The sequence below is a fragment of the Lycorma delicatula genome, chromosome 9 (assembly GCF_047948215.1).
Source record: "Lycorma delicatula isolate Av1 chromosome 9, ASM4794821v1, whole genome shotgun sequence".
Lineage (NCBI taxonomy): Eukaryota > Metazoa > Arthropoda > Insecta > Hemiptera > Fulgoridae > Lycorma > Lycorma delicatula.
In genome coordinates this window covers 89,757,091-89,776,774 of record NC_134463.1, presented here as the reverse complement: position 1 = coordinate 89,776,774, position 19,684 = coordinate 89,757,091, and the positions used below count along the sequence as shown (strand labels likewise).

Genomic DNA, 19,684 nt, shown 5'->3' with positions numbered 1-19,684 from the left:
ACCAAAAGAGTTGGTTTTTGTTTACGTTAAAAAGTACTTCTCTGAAAAATGTATTAATGTACTGTTGCTAAATAAAATTCCAATTTTTCTAAATTTTCTTTGTTTTATTCAATCTATGTTACACCATTTTGTTCAGAATTAAATTCTCTACAAGTTTTGTTTATGTAACAAAGTTATTTTACGTCAACATAAGAGTTTTTTACCCCAATTTATTGATTATCACCCCATATTTTTTATAAACTACTACAGATACGGTTCTGGGACCTATTTCATTCAATTTTTCAGGTCAAAGTCCATAAGAAATCACTAAATCTGCTCCTTAATTAACGTCCTGAAAATTTCAGTACGACCTCAGTTCACCGAGGTAGCTGAAATCTTTCAGTATCCGTAACTCGCAAACGAAGTATGTTAGGACATATGTTTATATGAACGTTCTCTATTATTTTCACCACTAAAATAGGGCATGAAAGTCCCGGGAGAACTTCGTGATATATTCTGTATGCGGGACTACCAGGAAAGTATTCCCTTTCAAACAAAAAAGTTGGTTCAAATATATTTAGTCGTTATATTAACCGTGAAAATTGTCAAAAAATGTAACATAGATACAGGTCGAGTTGAAACCTCCTCCCTCTTTTTTAATAGGTTAATATTTTTTTTAAATATCATATTTGTGTGTATTTACACAAGATTTTTTTTTTTACAGTGAATAAACAACATTTAATAAAATTCATTCAGGCTTCAACACGTAAGTAGAATAACAAGTTACGTATATTTTTGTTTCTATTTTTAATTAATATAACTATAGTTTTAATTAGAACAATTATATATTTTCCTCCTAACGTCGTTTAAATTGTCTATTGAATCACAATATTAATATAACATATATCAAATAATTGAAAGAATTTAACTCTTCCTACAATGATTATTTTAATATAATTTATTGAATGAAAGTGAGGCAGATAGTTGATTCTAACCTTCCCGTAAAGAAGGTTTGATAGTTCGAGGGTTATTATAAATAAATTATATTTAAATGCTAACAATTCTATAAATTAAACGATAAAGTCTAAAATTATTATTAAAACGCATCCTAAATTTACGTTTCATAAATTTAGTGAGCAATAGGTAAACTGATTAAATTAATAAGACACAGAGATACCTAAGAATCCTGAATAAAGAAAGCTGCATTAGATATCTGGGAATTGGTGCACCTTCTAGAATATTGGGTACTTACGTATTAACGCCACCGCAGCTACAGCTTTATTTAAAAACAAAGTAGTCAATCGGATTTCGGTGGAAAATGGGCCGATATAGAGTTTAACATAGATTCAAAACAGTCTCTTTATTAATTTTAATAAATGGTTATTTATATTTATTTATTTTATAAATATATACCAAACTTAATCTACGCTCGCTTCGCTCGCGAAGCTAATTAACACTAATTAACAGGAGTGTTTTGATTATTTAAATAATAAATAATTGCAATAATTACTGAATTTATTAAATAAATACTCAAAAAATTACGGTGTAATTAGTCAAGGTTAGCGAGCGTAGGTTAAGTTTGGTTAAATTATATTTATAAAATAAATAAATATAAATATAAATATTAATACGTAAGTACCGAATATTATAATAATCAATCAATTTAAAATCTTTTTCTTATGCTATTTGTACAAAAAGTTTTTAAATCGAATTCTTATGTATTATATTAGGAAAATTAAAAAATAAACCTAATAATTTGATCTGAGAAAGTGTTTAATAGGCCTATAATCATAATCCTCTTTTTTTAATTAATTTAATAGAAGTGAAAAAAAATAATTGGTAATATTATAAATGTAATTATAAGATACGCATGAGAAAATGGTTACGAAATAAAACAGGAAAAATGCATAAAATTATAATCAGTTTTCCTTAAAACAAAACAATAATACTTTAGAAAAGGTAAAAATTACGTTATGCACTGAAGATAAATGCAGTACTAACGAATGAGAAAATTCACTTTTATTCTACTGCATGAATTTGAATAAAAAAATAAAATAAAAAATAATTAGAAGTAATAAAACAATAGATAATAGTTTAAATTTTTAAATATTAAATTCTCAAATAAATTTCAGTATAATTTAAATGGTTAAAAATTACGGTTATAATTTAATTATAAATATTGTTTATTACTGAACATTTACTTATTCACTCCGTTAACTATAGGATAACGCAATGAAAAATTTTTAAAGATTAAAGGTAAACCCAGTTTTTTTGAAATTAGAATCTAATTTTGTAACGTTTGAAAAGTTTGACGGAAATTAAACCCAGAACCTCCTGGATGAAAGGCAAAAATAGAAATCAGCGTATAATTTTATTAACCAACAAGTCTTGAAATTATCGATTTTTAGAATTTTACATTCGGTGTTATCTTTTACGGAAATATTATTAATACGGCTAAGGGCATTTTAATAAATTCGGGGTCCGGCCCGACTAGCCAGAACTTGGACCCTCAGGACTCAGGTCGGCCCAGGCGAAGCCCGGAGCAAAATTAGAGGCTCCTCAGGGCCACCCCGGGTCACAGATCTATCCCAGGGCCGCAGAGGTCGCTTCGTTTACCATTCCCGTGTTGCAGGAAGACAGCGCCTTGGATATCCGCAGAGCTCGCTTGGGTCGCCATTCTCGTCTACCCACGAGGCTTCTCTACCGGACCCCCGCACTGTTTGTTATCCTCATGATTGTGAGATTAATACTGATAAATAACAATTAAATTATTCAGGTTTTATAGAAATCTGAAACTAAATTACAAAAGACAGAATAATAGTAGGTGTGGTAACTAAAGTACACACACTTTTTGAAGACGAAAAATTAATTATTTCTTTGCCATGGAGGCAGAAATATATAATAATATAGTAAAAGAATTAATCTTTTTTTCCTTAATGAATATCTTCAGTTTACAATTTCGCCTCCTTGGTGGTGAAGAAATAATGAATATTTTCAATATTTTAACCCTCAAGGGAGCTACGGTCTCAGTCTGTGGCTTAAAATCTTCCATGGTGTAATACAAATGTATCCTGAAAATTTGAAAGCAATAGATCGGTTCGTTTTTCGAAATTGTTTGAGATGATATATATCTAAAAACCTTCTTAATTATGCCAAGAAACGTGTAAAAATTTGGTTGCGACTGATCGTGTAGTTTTCTGGTTTATCCCGAACAAACAAAAACTCTCTTCCTCTTTATATAATAGTATAGATATAAACATACATACTTAAATTATAAAATAACTTTTTAAACACCAATATACCGAAAAAATAAACAAAAGATCGTAAATTTCTAATACAATATTATTGTTTCACATAATTAATTCCAATTATAAACATTAAAAAATTGGATTTTCTACTTTTACTTATTTATTATCACGCTTTGCCACATAATATGAAAGTTTAATTTCAATTAAACAAAAATATATCTATTTCGAGAAAAGTAGACTTTAAATATCTTAATATATTTCATAAATTCTATGAATATCCCACCAATCACGACAACATGAACGAAACTAAAATTACTTTATAATTTTAGGATATTTGTTAAAAATTAACCTCTAGAAAGAACTTATAACGTCAATTTTTGTTAAATACAAATTAAAAGAAGTTTTCATGTTCATAAATTAGCCTACATCAGACATATTCGCAATGAAAACTTATAAAATTTAATTTCATATACCGGTGCACCACCTCATTATTATCTAAGAGCACCACAAATTTTATATGAACAATTTCTAAATCACTGAAAAGGTCATAAAGGAGCCGTAGAATGACCTGCTAGATCCTCACACCTTTCTCTTCTGGATTACCTTTTTTTTTGCGGGTACCTGAAATGTAATGTTTACAAAAAAAATCTGCAGAACTGATGAATTAATTGGTTTGCTTGGCATTTCTCCGGCCTCCACCCCATTCGGTCCCCCTAAAGCATAAGACCGAATGTTTGTGCCACAAACGGCTACTGAGCCTCGAATAGTTTGGCGACCAGTATCCTAAATAGCTCCTAGAGCTTACCTAACTACCTAACAGCGTGAGCGGACTAAGCGCGGTGCCGTACATTACCGGCTTACGTGTCCCAACTGCTCACTTGTCATATATTTGCTAAAATGGGTAGACGCACCCTGACAACTACTAAAAATATATGTGACATCCATAAATTAAAATTTATTTCGTCTAGACAGTAATTTGCTGCCACGCCTAGGTCGCTGAATGCCAGCAAGTACCTGTCAACCAAATTAAAGGCGCTTGAAGCCTTAATGACTGGTGGTCAGCCATGCATATCTCTCGGTTGGCTTCCCACAGCAGTGCGGTAGGAGTCTTTTCCCTTAAGTAAACTACTGATGTCGGTTGAACAAAGCAATCGCATCAAGGAACTCCCACACGGTCCGACAATGCGGCATTCGCCACATTGACTTGCCGCTTGTGAGTGGCTAATTCTCCCCTTCACCTCTAACTCCAGGGTAACCCGAGCTCTGCCCCCCTCGAAGAGCAGGGCAGTCAAACATCAAGTGTCAGTTTGACTGGACCTTCCCGCAGAAGCACAGCTCATCAGCTGCCAGACGGAACCAAAACAGATATTGGTTTAAATTAATATGCTGGGTGTGCACCTGGGTATCCGTTGCCCTACAAAACAAGCTCGAGGCACACCATGCCCCCAGATCCTGTACAAATTTATACAAGTATCTTCTTCCCTTAGTCGTGGTGTGCCATTCCAGCTGCCATGCATCCATCGCGAGGCTCTGCAGCCTCTTCCGCAGCCGGATGATGGGTAACTGAACGAAATTTATATCCGGTCATTGTGATCACCTTTCCGCTCCGGTACTTCTCCAGCTCGAAACCGCATCCCAAATACCTCGGCCTCCCGACCTCTTCGCAATTTCCACATGGCTGCCCGAACATTTACCATTAAATCGATTGTGAGAGCCTTTCCCAATACGGTGGTATCCTCGTAGGAGGTTGTTTTAAAAATATCAGTGCATACAATAAGGCTCTGCGCTGGGCACTCCTTAAATTTTGAAGAAGTGCTCTATTCATATACAACCTATGCGCCCAAACGGGCGCAGCGTAACAGGTGATGCTTTTAAAGACACCTTGTACATTTGACGGCCCGACAACCCATAGTATTTCCAAGGAATCCTACTAAGTTTGTGCATCACTGAGATGGCGTTCGCCGCTACTTGCTTAATGTGGTTGCTAAACAGCAACTTCTCATCAAACAAAACACGTAGGTACTTATGAACTCTCACTCGGTTTAATTGACGAATTAAAAAGAATAATTGACGAATCTGGTCGTATATCACCAGACATGATACAAGTTATAAACGGGTATTACTTGAGGTTAGCATGCCGCCAAGCTGTCGATGGGAAGCATTTTGTACATTTATTACGCTTTCAAAATTTATTTCATTAGTAACTTACGATCGAAAGATTTATTTAAAATTTTAAAACAAATATTGTAATATTTAAAGTAAATAATATCAGGTGATATAGCCGTTTAATTTGTTTTTTTTTTTTTTTTGTTAATATTTATTAGTTATTGTTTTGTTTATCAATATTATAGCACTGTTTAAAGTTCGTTATTGTATGCATTATGAATGATGTAAAATGCAAAAAAATTGTTTATGCAGCGTGTTTTACATTGTTTTATTGTTAACGCGATTTTTCCGTCATTCCAACTTTGAATACTTTTAATTCGATAATACAGGTATTAACAGAAAATCAAGTTTCACCATTATTTTTCTTGTAAAATTTTAAATTGAAATCATGTGTCATAAGTCCACCTTCCTATTTAAAAAAATTAAGTTTGATTCAATATGGCGAATCCAATATGGCGGACAAAAATTAAAAACCCACCATAATGCAGACTTTTTATTAGCTTTGTTGAACCCCATATCTTTCTTCCTCCAAATACCTCTTAGATATACCTCTAAGATATGCAGTATTAAGCTGTTTCCATACTTAAATATCGCTCCTGTGTACGCTGTACACGTAATTTATCTAAAATATTTGTCGTCTAATAAAACAAGTTATAAAAAAATTAATTAAAGTTTACATTTCAATTAATTTCAATCGACTCGTTTCGTTAAATCGTTTCGTTAAAAAATTGACCGATTTAAGAGAATTCTCCGCCTTTATTTTTTTCAGCAACACTTACAATTCATAATATTTTTTATTTAATGTTTATTATATACAGAGTGATTCACGAAGAATATAATAAACTTTCAGAACACCTACTGATAAAAATAAAGAAGAAAGTAGAAGAACATAACCTTCGTACACAGGAATATTCAAGTATTTTTTTGTTTTTTTTTTATTTTCTTCCTCCTTTTTTTAGTGAGCTCCAGAAAGCGTTACAAGAAATTTGCAACACCTCTAGGTAGATATCTTTTTGAATAGTAGGTAGTGCTTTTTGAGTTCTTTTATTTGTGTAAATACACAAAATGATTGAATTCCTTCCATCCATTTGTTGTTGTTTACGTTGTGTAATCCTTGAGTACCTGTTTCTTATCTTGGCTTACATCACTGCTGATATAAGCCAAGATTTGCTCGCTTTCGGTAAAAGAAATTCCTAGAATTACTTTTTTCACCAATTAGTATATAAGCATAAATTTAATTACAAAGGTAATGTTACTGTATTTATTTTCAAAATAACTATTTTCCATTATTTTCATTCATTATTGTAATTAACAAATATATTAATAAATATATTTTTGAGTAAAAATTAACGAAATTTTAAAAAAAATAATGAAATAATCCTCTTTGAAAGGACATAAACATATACGAAGTCGTGAGTATAACAATTTTCTAATTAAAAGTATTACTAAGTATAATTTAATTATTACTCGAAAATAATGTTAATTACATTAATCACGTAATTATACAACGAAAAGATCGTTATTGTGACAAGAGAAAAAATTAAACTTTGCCATTATAATTTATATTTATGTTTTAAATATAACAGACCTATATTTATCGGATTATTAAACTTAATGTAATTATTTCAACGACATAAAAAAAAATTAAATTAAATTATCGAATATTTCAATATTAAAACCTAAGGTTCATTAAAATAATTAAATATGTAGATTTTATTATGTATTATATAATAGGTTAACTCAACCATTAAAAAAAATTACTGTAATAAAGTTAGAATTAATATTATTTAATATTATTCAGGTTATCTAACGAATTTAATCGATTAAAATTCTAAAAACGCTGTTTTTAATCTATATTTAATTTAAAAAAAAACCTTGGATTTAAATTATAATTCAACCATATTATTAACTCATTAAAAAATTATTATTTGCAAGTAATTCAAATTAAAAAATATGTATTCGTGAATATTGTTTATTGTTACTTGCTTTATTATATTTCAAAATGTAATTATTATATGGAATTTTATTAAAAATAATGAGATTTTTACCGAATCATGCTTGTTTAATCAATCAAACTCGAATCTGAAAAAAATGACTTCTTGTCTTAATTTAAATAACTGACGCAATTTTTTTTTTTTTGCATTTTAAATAATCTATCAATTTTCTCATATATATAGAATTTGTACAGCAGAAATGAGAGAAGAGGGGAAGAGGTGTTAGGAGAAGACCAATTTGGTTACAGGAAAAGTATAGGGACAAGGGAAGCAATATTAGCGCTCAGATTAATAGTAGGAGGAAAATTAAAGAAAAACAAACCAACATACTTGGCATTTGTAGACCTGGAAAAGGCATTCGATAACGTAGGCTTGAATAAAATATTCAGCATTTTAAAAAAATTAAGTTTCAAGTACAGAGATAGAAGAACAATTGCTAACATTTACAGGAACCAAACCGTAATAATTGAAGAACATAAGAAAGAAGCCGTAATAAAAAAGGGAGTCCCACAAGGATGTTTCCTATCCCCGTTACTTTTTAATCCTTACATAGAACTAGCAGTTAATGATGTTAAAGAACAACTTAGATCCGGAGTAAAATACAATGTGAAATGATAAAGATGCTACGATTTGCTGATGGTATAGTAATTCTAGCTGAGAGTAAAAAATATTTAGAAGAAACAATAAACGGCGTGTACGAACTCCTACGCATGAAAATAAACAAGAACAAAACGAAATTAATGAAATGTAGTAGAAATAATGTAGATGGGCCACTGTATATAAAATAGGAAGAGAAAAGATTACGGAGGTAGAATTTTGTTATTTGGGAAGTAGCATTAATAAACATGGACGAAGCAGGAGCGATATAAAATACCGAATAGCACAGGAGAAACGAGACTTCATTCAGAAATATAATTTTTTACATCAAAAATTAATTTAAACGTCAAGAAAACATTTTTGAAAGTATATGTTTGGAGCGTAGCTTTATATGGAAGTGAAACTTGTACGATCTAAGTACCCGAGAAGAAAAGATTAGAAGCTTTTAAAATGTGATGTTATAGGAGAATATTAAACATCAGACGAGTAAAGTGACAAATGAAGAAGTGTCGCGGAAAATTGATGAAAAAAGAAACATTTGAAAAAATATAGTTAAAAGAAGAAACTGACTAATAAGCCACACATTAAGGCATCCTGGAATAGTTGCTTTCATATTGGAGGGACAGGTACAAGGGAAAAATTTTGCAGGCAGGCAATGTTTGGAATATCTAAAACAAATTGTTAGGGATGAAGGATGTAGGAGATATATCGAAATAAAACGACTGACACTAGATAGGAAATCTTGCAGAGCTGCATCAAACCAGTCAAATGACAAGACAAATATATATATATTGTGTGTGTACACAAAATGATTCAAATTGCACGGCGATCTCTCGAGAGATGATTCTATAGCCAAAAATAAGAAAAAAAGGTCATATAAACATAGGTCAAGAAACAGTTCGTTAGCGAGTTTTGGCTCGCCAAAAACTTAGCCCTGCTTCTGCTCCCTCTATGAAATTAAACCGTACTAAAATTCTTGTGTTAAAAAACGAGGGGCAAATTTAGTTCCTCCTAATGATTTTGATCTATGAAATTGAATAAAAGTGAACCCAGATCTCTATCTCACTTAGGTTTTAAGAAAAACGGAATAAAACACGAAAATGTTTTATGAAAAAATACAGTTTTTTAGGTCGTTCTTTTTCTGTTTACTCTCCGGAACCACCTTACAGTGGTTCCGGAGACTAAATGGGATGAATGAGGATGATATGTATCAATTTAAATGAAGTGTAGTCTTGTACAGTCTCAGGTCTCAGAAGATGTGTGGTTAATTGAAACCCAACCACTAAAGAACACCGGTAACTTTTTTAAGTCTGGAATAAAAACTTTGTTAATTTACTAATAAACAAAAAAAAAAGTGTGAAGTTTTGTAGAGAATTTAATTCTGAGTAAATTGATGTAAATAATGTATATTAAAATTAAACACAAATTTGAGAAATTCAACTTTAATTAGAAACAGAACACCCAAAATGGATCGGAAAAGTGATACGATTTTAAATAAAACATTTTAAATAAAAATGCTAAATATTTATTTGAAAGACATCGTATATCCCTGGCCACTAAGATTTCCTGATCTAACACCTTTAGAAGTTTGCGTCTGGGGATAGTTGGGAAATATTTTATCCAAAACAAAAGTAAATTCTCGTTAGGAATTAATTTTCCGCATTATGGATGCGGCTGAGTAACTTAAGGACAGCCCTGAAGAACTAAAAAGAGAAACAAAAGGAATACAGAAGCGCGCCAACAAATGTGTTGAAAATGGCAGGCTCATTTTGAACGTTTATTATAAATTGGTACGTACAATGCACTTTGGTCTAGCGTATTGTTTCTAATTAAAATTCTAATTTTTCCAACTTTTGTTTTATTCAACTTACCTTACACCATTTTCTTCAGAGTTAAATTCTCTATAATTTTTGTTATAAGTTTTATGTGCTTATTTTCCATTTAACGAAATTATTGTACGTCAAATTAAAAAAAAAAGGTTATTTTATCCCAATTTTTTGGTTTTCACCCCAGATTTCTCAAAAACGCTACTGCAGATACGGTTCTGAGTCCTATTTTATTTGATTTTTCTGGTCAAAAACCATAAGAAATCATTAATCCTGCACCTTAATTAATATTCCAAAAATTTCGATTTTTTTAGGCATTTATCCAAAAAATAGTAGGAACTTTAAACGAATTCGAAATTTTACTTAATAAGAAATTTATAGCGATATTTTGTTTTTTTTCGAAAAATCCCCCCCCCCCCATTTCGATCTCCATGATCCGACTTTGCCCATTAACGAAATCGACCGAGATTATGGGTCGTTATATTTTATTTATCAATTTGAAAGTGCAAAATTACGGCAGTTATCGTGTCCACAAGAAAGTGATTATATATATATATAAAGTTTTGAACTGACGGTTGTTTTAGGATTTGGGGTTGTAAAACACGAAGATATGTCGGAATTTTCCGTAAGTCGAATCATGGTTCCCATTACAATAAGCAGCTTTCTTATAAAATCTACCTAAAACATTAGGTTGTCCAAAAATATAATGAAATAAAATATTTTGTAATTTTGGGGGTTTCAGCCATTTACACCCCCCTTAAAATTGGATAATTCATTCGGTTTGAAAAGTAGATATTTTACATAAAAATAAAAACAATAATTTATGTTTAATTATTAAAGATCTTTTACTGATTTTGAGTAAAAGTTAATTTAAAACCATGACCTCGTTTATGTTAGAAACATCGGGGACCTTTAATTATGAAATATCACGGCATTATTTTCAAGTCATTTAAATATAAAGTGATGCATTGATATTAAAGTGTAAGCTGCCCAATCCTATTCGTATTTTATTATAGTATAATATAATATTAAATTTAAACTTGTTTCCATATTATAATTTATTACATGCGTTTCATAACATGTGTATTATTCGAATTTTTTTATAAATTTTGTTTTTATAAGATCTCTTTAATTTTTAAATAGCAAATGTAATAATACTCGTATTTATTAATACTTTAGAGCGTTTATAATTCTATTTTTTAATATGTAGGCATTAGAATACAAACAATAATATATATATATATATATATATATATATATATATATATAAGTAAACTTTTACTTCAGGCTTATAATGTTTTTTTCTGTTTAATCTCAGGTCTACCGTAAGGTATTATTTCCTAAAATGAGTGTAAATGAAGGGTAGTGTCTTGTACAGTCTCAGGTCGACCGTTCCTAAGATGTGTGGTTAATTGAATCCCAACTACCAAAGAACAATTGAATCCACTATCTAATACTCAAATCCGTAAAAAAGTTATTTTTGCCTTTGCTAGAATTTGAACCTTAGAACTCTCGACTTTGAAATCAGCTCATTTGCGATGGAGTTAACCACTAGACCAACCAGATGGGTTGTGTAGAAGGCTTAATTGGTAAAAGCCTTCTACACTTCAAGATGTGCAAAATCGAATTTTTACAGCAGTGAATTCAATAACCAGGAATCAGTTACCAACAAAAATAATTTGGGACCAATTAAAATAATTAACTGTTACTTATAAATCTCGGTTTTTACATCCTTGTACGAAGTAAAGGAAGAAATGTGATTGCGAAAAATTTCGGTTTTCAAATTTCAAAGGAAATTCCATTTGGCCATTCCTAAATCCATTTTGACAATTTTCGGCGTGACGTCTGTACGTACGTATCTTCGTATGTACCTCGCATAAATCAAAAAACGATTAGGCACAGAATGTTGAAATTTTGGATTTAGGACTGATGTAACATCTAATTGTGCACCTCCCTTTATGACAGCAATCGACTTGACCAAAATGTTCAAAAAAGCTCAAAATCAAAAACATTTGGATTTTGAACCTTTTCTTAACTGAAGTAATAATCCCTCATTAAGAGCTTTTCAACGATATATCATAAGTGGTTCTTATTTTCATTAGTTCTAGAGTTATAGCCAAATAAAATTTTAATTAATAAAATATTTGGCTCTTACAAGGAGAAGGTACATCGGTTCCAATCCGACTTCATTTCCTTTTTTTAAAACGAAAAGTACATAAAATTTTATTTCACTAATAAATTCTGATTTTTTTCATATTTCTATTTTTTGTTATTAATGAATTATTATTTATTGTAAAACTTTATTTTTTACAATCACAGGTTAATAATTTATTAATAAATTAATATAATTAAATTTATAAAAAGGTTAAAAAAGATTTCACCGGTGTAAGGAAGGGATAAAAAATGTCTACCTTTAAGTTAAGAAAAATTACAAATTTACTTAAAACAACAATGGTTGCATGTGAAAAAAAGGTTTCACAGATTTAGCATACGACAAGCCCCGTCTTCTAACAAATTCCAGCAATATTTTGGTCATCCCTTGCCGTAAGGGTTGGTCATATCAAAAATTGTTTCAGACAAAGGTTTTAAGTAATGTTTAGAGGACTAACGACCACTTTAAACTGATTCGATACTGTGCCTATTAAGGGAGATATGATATTTTTTTTTGACCATTTTTTCCACCCCCTGAGCTTTTGGTGATATCAAAAACTTTTACTTATAGAAGTTTTAAGCCTTTATCTAAAGAATCGTAGAAACTTTAAACGAATTCAATAATTTACTTAATAAAAACGTTATAGTGATTTTTTTTCGAAAAAGCGACTATTTGCACCCCCCATTGTCCGATTTTGGCCGTTAACAAACTCGAGCAAACCGTTATAGATATTTATATTGTTCCATTTTAACTATTATTAAACACTCATTACCACAAAAATTAATTTAATTAATATCCATTAAGATTAAGGTTATAATTAATTAAGGAATATTTTATATAACTTAAACATTAATTACTAACGCACTTTTGTAATGCAATCTTTTAAATAATACTGATTCTAGTTTCAATATATCATTAAGATAGTCATCAAATAATCTTATAAGTGTATAAAGTATTTTTTAGAGTACGAAAAATGGCATTCCTAGCCGGAATTCGACCTGGGACCTTCTGGATAAAAGGTTGAGATAGTTTTACTCCGCCACGAAGGTTGGAAAATAACCTACAGTACGATTAATAACTATAGATTATCTTTTTTATGTATCTTTATTTACTGATTGAACAACAAATTATTTAAATACCAGGAATTTATATCAATTAAAATATATTACATTTATTTAACTAATTATTTATTTAATTGAAAATGTAATTAAATTAAAACAATTATTTTTGTCTATGTGTTAGCATTTACAATCGGTACCTCATAGCGAACCATAAGAAAATTTGATTTATGATAATCATGTGAAGAGAAGTCCCTGACGAAACCCCTCATTAAAACCTACAAAGGTTCAACCTCATACTCGTATGTAGGAAAAACACTTGTATACATGATCCAAGTTCAGTATTTAACATAGCACTAGAAATAAATAAATTACAGGAAGAAAAAGTAAAAAAATAAATAAAAATAAAACAATGTCATCAATACAACCAATATGAAAATAACACTATAGATAAAACAAATATTCGTCGGTAAATATGAATAGCTGTAATTTGTAGACTATCAAAGTGACGTTCACTACACATGACAGAATTATCCTGTGTTCCCAATGCTAGATTCCTTCTCCAGATCACTCAACTAATTACATCTCCCAGGTCCAGTCCACGGAAACGTATCAGTCGACTGATATACGCTCTCTGTTGTCCAGTAGATTTACTGTCAAGCAATTTACGTGTTTGTCTAACCTCTGTACGGAGATTTAATTTTTTGGATCTTCGTAAACAGATGGTAATCGTAGATAATCATGAATTTCTCTAACACAAACAATTCATGGCGCCTTTGTTATGGTCCTCACCAATTTATTTTGGAATCTTTGAATTATCACAATATTTCTGGATCCTATACGTCTAGACAGGTTTAAGGATAACTCTGTAGATCAGCAATTTAATAAATAACTATAACTGTGTGTGGGGGGGGGCGCGCGAGCGAGCGCACATGTGTGTGTGTGTGTGTGTGTGTGTGTGTGTGTTTGAGGATGATGGCGCCGGATCACGTCTAATTCTGATTGTAGTTTAGCAGAGGCTTGGCAGATCTTCATATTTTACAATAAAGCACTGAACGCGTTCACGATCAACGTTGCGTTCAATTTAGCGTTGTAGTGTTTGTTCAGGGTTCAATGTAGCGAACGCAAATAGCATAATATTAGACTCATGACTCATATTAGACTCATAAATGTCATCATTAGCTTGACGTTTATTTAAAATTATCTTTCTCATCATGTGGAAAAAGTGATGACAAATATGGTGTGGTCATGGTTTTAAATTTTTTACATTACTGTTTAAGTGTATTATATCATAAAGTTTTTCATAAAACTTTTTTGATACTCACGAAGCAATATTAAGTAATAATTTTTTATAAACGTATGTACCGACAATAATTTTAGTTGTTTCATCATCATTATTATCACCTTTAATCGTATAAGCGATTCCTCGAATCTGAAGAATCGCTTTATCGTCATAAAATTTAATTAATTCTTTTGAATCCTTATTACAATACCAATTAGCAAATCGTTTCCCACCATTATGACGTAACTTTGTCGCGTTAAAAAAACCCCGTATTAGTATCTATAATTAATTTTAAATTACCAAAAATACTATAAGAATAATTATCTTTTATTTGTTCATACCATATATCGATTAAAGTCATTCTAAAATCAAAAATCCTACAAATACATATATAAATAAAATCAAAAGTTTAATTAATAAAACAAAGTATGTTATCCCGGATGATAAAACAAAAAAATATTAATAATTACGCGACATATATGAAGACCTTACCAAAAATACGTAAAAATAACGCACCGATAAGACCATTAATAGCTTTTACAAATTCATCAGTATATTTTTTAAGTAAATTTTTAGATAATTTATTAAAGAATTCAATTAAATTAAATAACACTTATAACATAAACAATAACACAAAATGCATATCTTTAGATATTTGTAATATGTGCTCTAATATAGATTTAAATAAAACTTTAACTACCATTAAAGAACATTTGAATAACAATAATGAAATAAATAATCACAGAAATGAATTAATTAATATGATAAAAATATGCTGTAATATACTGTAACTTTACTTCCAAAAAATACAACAACAAAAAAATTACAAAAATATATTTGATTACATTTGATTATTTTTTAAAAAAGCTTTTATTTAACTAATATTAATATTAACATTAATAAAAAAAGGAAACAAATTAGAAAAACCCTCTAAAAAGTAAAAAATAAGAATTAAATCAAATTGAGAATTTTAAACAAAAAAGTATAATGTATTAACAAATATAAAAATGTACTAAAAGTAAAAAATAAATTATATAAATATCTAATAAATAACCAATAAATAAATGTAATAATTATTAAATTTTAAAATTAAAAGTAATGAAAATATTTAGTTAAATAAAAGCGTGGCGCAATTTTTATAATTTATTTAAAACAACACAACATTTATTTTTACAACAATTAATCTTCATTTTCATTTTCATTTTCATTTTCAATAACGACACGAGGAGGCGGAAAGGTCTGCTAGAACCTCTCCAGTTGAGACTGACTAGCTACAAGTAACAATCTGGGAAAATGCACCCACTCATATCAAATTCCGACACCGCAGTGCTGTATTGTCATCGAAGTTACATACGTGTACCAAATTTCATTGATTATCATACGATAGATCAAAAGATATAGCAGTTGCAAGATTTGATTATTCTTAAAGCGAGTTAAATAAAAGCTTTTAAAAATCAATGTTATAGACAACCAATTGCCACGGTTCACCAAGGTGAACCGTGGTCGGCAATTTTGGTAGAGATATATCTGCAATTTTTAAAAGATTCTTATATCAATAAAATGTTGTCACAACATAATATACTATTGTATAAATGTTATGTAGATGACACTATAATTATATATATAATGAAAATGTTAAAAATGAATCAAATGTAATATTAAATCAATTTAATAAAATTGATAAATACATAAAATTTACAATGGAAATAGAAAATAATAATTATTTAAACTTTTTGGATATAAAAATACATAATAATAAAACAGATAACAAAATAAAATTAGAAATATATCGTAAAGATATATTAAATAACACAATAATTTACCATTCATTTCATCCATGCTCCCAAAATATGTTTTTTTTAATTCATTTTTATATAGAGCCGGCAACATATAATAGAATACGGTCATACATACAATCGTAATAATTTCATGAAAATTTTAGATATTTATAATACTTCTAATTTGGAAAAATATCATATATATTGTTATAATAAAAATATAATTAATGAAAAAAATGTTTTAGACGATATAATATTTAAATTTAAGACGACATATTATTTAAAAACATAAATATAAAAAAGTAATAATCTAATCTAATAATTATCTCTTTGTTAACATGGTTCCGTTTGATGAAAAAAAGCCAAGGTCGGGATTCCGGCTTCGGATTTGGTTAAAGAATCATTTTCAATAATAGTAAAAATAAACTTAAACTTGTCATATTTAATGCTATTTGTTTACTTTTTGTAAAAATCTGTTGAAAATATTAAATTATCTCATCGGCCGGAATTCAGGCTGATGAAATAAATGATACATTATTTAGAAACTTCAGCTAATCGGAATTACAGGTAGCCAAACACTATATATGAAGTTAGTCCAAAAGGTAATAATGAATCATTAACACTGAAAATGATGGCGTTAAAAATTGCTATTAAAAATTTACATTCATCATTTAATATGTACTATTTTATTGTATTTCAACTGCATGTAAAAAATAAATTATTTACAAACTTCATCAATCGTTCAAAAACCATTTTATAATTTAATTATTATATCAGTAATTATGTATTAAAATGATCTCATGTTTACGGATTGCAGATATTTCAGAAAAATATGATGATTCTACAAACAATATATCTGAATATCTTACACTCTTATATTTAAAATTACACGAAACTGTAAACGTTATTGATTATAAACTTAAAAGTAAAAATAGAACGTTAAATATAAATTACATTGAACATATGGAAAAATTGACCAAATTAACTATACGTAATTGGCAGTATAAAAACGCAGCGTGATATATATTGCATAATATTGCTTATGAATTGATATATCAAAAAGAAAATTTAGAAAACAAAAGAAATCTTCTTTTAAAAAGAAGTTCGTTTACGTTTAACGTAAATCAAAATGATTATATGTATGAAATGGTAGTTGAATTGTATAAAAATTTAAAATAAATAATGACATTTTTTTTATAATAAATATTCTTTATATACTAGATTGCGAACAATTATATTCATATCTACACATTTGTATAAATAAATTTACAGTTCTAACCAGATAATACATTCACCAAAGATTTATATAAAGAATGTCTAAATAACAAAACAATAAGTGTATCTAAAAGACAGTTACGAATTATGATATCTTTATATTTAAATGTTTTATTAGGTTTAGGTCTCGAATTTGTAATCTTGTATATTAAACACCAAATGGAAAACGGTGCGGTGCCTGTTGTAATAAAGCATTTATTGACTGGAATTTGTAACTAAATTTTTGAAATTGCTTTTTCTAAAAAAAAATCGAGAAAAAATATTTTTATCTCTAATTAATTTGTTAAAAGATAAAGATTACCAACCGCTACCAGACAAAATTTTACATATATATATATATATATATATAATATAAAAAACATACAACCAATATACTAAATGATAGTACAAGCCCCAATGATATTTCATCATTTGCAAAGACAGCAATCAATATAGATACAATTGATGTTATTCGACAAAATATCAATTATTTTTTCATATAAAACTAAACAGTAATTTTAAATAGGTGGTATGTAAAAATCAAAACGATAATAGTAATATTGTTTTCGATTTATTAGCGTTAAAACAAATTCCTTTACGTGAATTTTCTTGGAACGAAAGATTTTAAGTATACCATAGATATCAGAAAAGTTTATTTCTTCCATACGATAGTATTACAGTAAAACGTATATCATTTTTAGATGTGCAATTTAATCGTTTTTATTCAAATAATAGCGTATCGTATAATTATATAAAAACAAAAGGTTTATATAATGGTACGTTTTTAAAATAAATTAATAAATACAAATCAGTAGATACAGATAAATAAAAATACAGAAATATAATCTGTAAAAAACACAGACTAGTCAAAATGAAAGACACTATAAAGCAAATTATGATAGTTAAAAGACAATTTCAAATAACTTGTAATGAAAAAATAAATAAATTTTGAGATAACATTATTAATACCGGATATTGTATTGTTCACAGATTCTAATTGATATTAATTATACTATACTTAACATTTTAACATTGATCCACTGTAACCAATAATGTATTTGAATAAAAATAAATTTTGTATTTAATGTTTAATGATTTTATATTTTAAAGATTTAATGATCTTACACAATCAGATTTGAATGAAATTAATCAATCTAAAGATTTTTATATTCGTAAATAAAGTTATTGATGATCCATATGTATTAAATGTATTTTTATAACATTATTGCATTGTGATTGAAAAAAATAAAAAAAGATCTAGTTGAAATAACAAAAAGTATTATTTTTTCCGCAATGACTTTTTTAAAAGGTTTTGTTAAATAGGACCTTTTTCTTTTTTCTTACTTGGTCCGAGTACTTAGAACCGACATGAAAACACATCTAATATAAATAAGGTGAACAATTGTAATGATCCATTTGGTATTGCTGTTAACATTTATTATACGTAAAAGATAACATACAAGTTACGTAATAAAATTTTCACTGTACACGTCTTGTGGTTGGTAGCCGAACGGATTAAAGCGTCGAACAGCCGTATCCCGTACGTAGTCAACTGATTCGAAAGCCAACCAGTTTTTTTCATTCTTTAATGTATGCGAAATGTAGATAAGTAATAATTTCTTATTAACATAGTACAGGTAACAATTTTAGTTGTTTGGTCTTGAATCATCTTTAACCTCACGGTTTTCCTCAAGGTTTTCCTCAGGGTGAGAAACCTTTAAATTGTTTCCCACCATTTTGACAATTTTGTAGTGTTATAAAAAACCCTATTTGTGTAGATAATTAATTAAATAGGTGAAAATACCATATGAATAGTTGTCTTTTATTTGTTCATAACATTAATCGATGAATATCCTACTGCGCATGCGTAGAAAAACTGTAATTTACAGATTTTCTACGCATTAAAGATCAATGCTATTGTAATATCTATCTAAACCAATATATTAAAAAAAAAAAAACAACTAATTATGAATAATTGACTGCTGTTATAGGGAATTCCCTGACGATATACGCAGTCTATAAATATACTATATTAATATGATAAAATGCATTTATAACAAACTAAGAATTGTGATGTAGAAGCTGTTTGATCGATAAATTGACTATATTTTGCGGCTTTATATGAAATTATTTTAGTCTCGCAAATCTGAAGGAACATATACAATAAAGATTTAGGCGTTTGCAAACTGTTTTCGCTGAAAGTAATGTTGATTGATTGATGCGAACTTCATCATAGTTTTTCTTAAATTTACAATATGAAGGAGTAGATTTATTGAAAAATTCATAGTGAAAAGTGGGTTTGGGGTGAATTGACATAAGCGAATTTCGCTCGCGCTAGTATCTCGAGAAC

General features: G+C 28.9%; 1 protein-coding gene across 1 annotated transcript in view; it reads left to right on the top strand.

Moving 5' to 3' along the window:
• The first annotated feature begins 714 nt into the window (after positions 1 to 714).
• Positions 715 to 19,684, top strand: part of LOC142329959 (fatty acyl-CoA reductase wat-like) — a 183,935-nt gene continuing 164,965 nt past the window's right edge. Inside the window, exon 1 of the mRNA XM_075374945.1 lies at positions 715 to 745. The gene's annotated coding sequence lies outside the window, so the exon portion shown is untranslated. The remainder of the gene's footprint in view (positions 746 to 19,684) is intronic.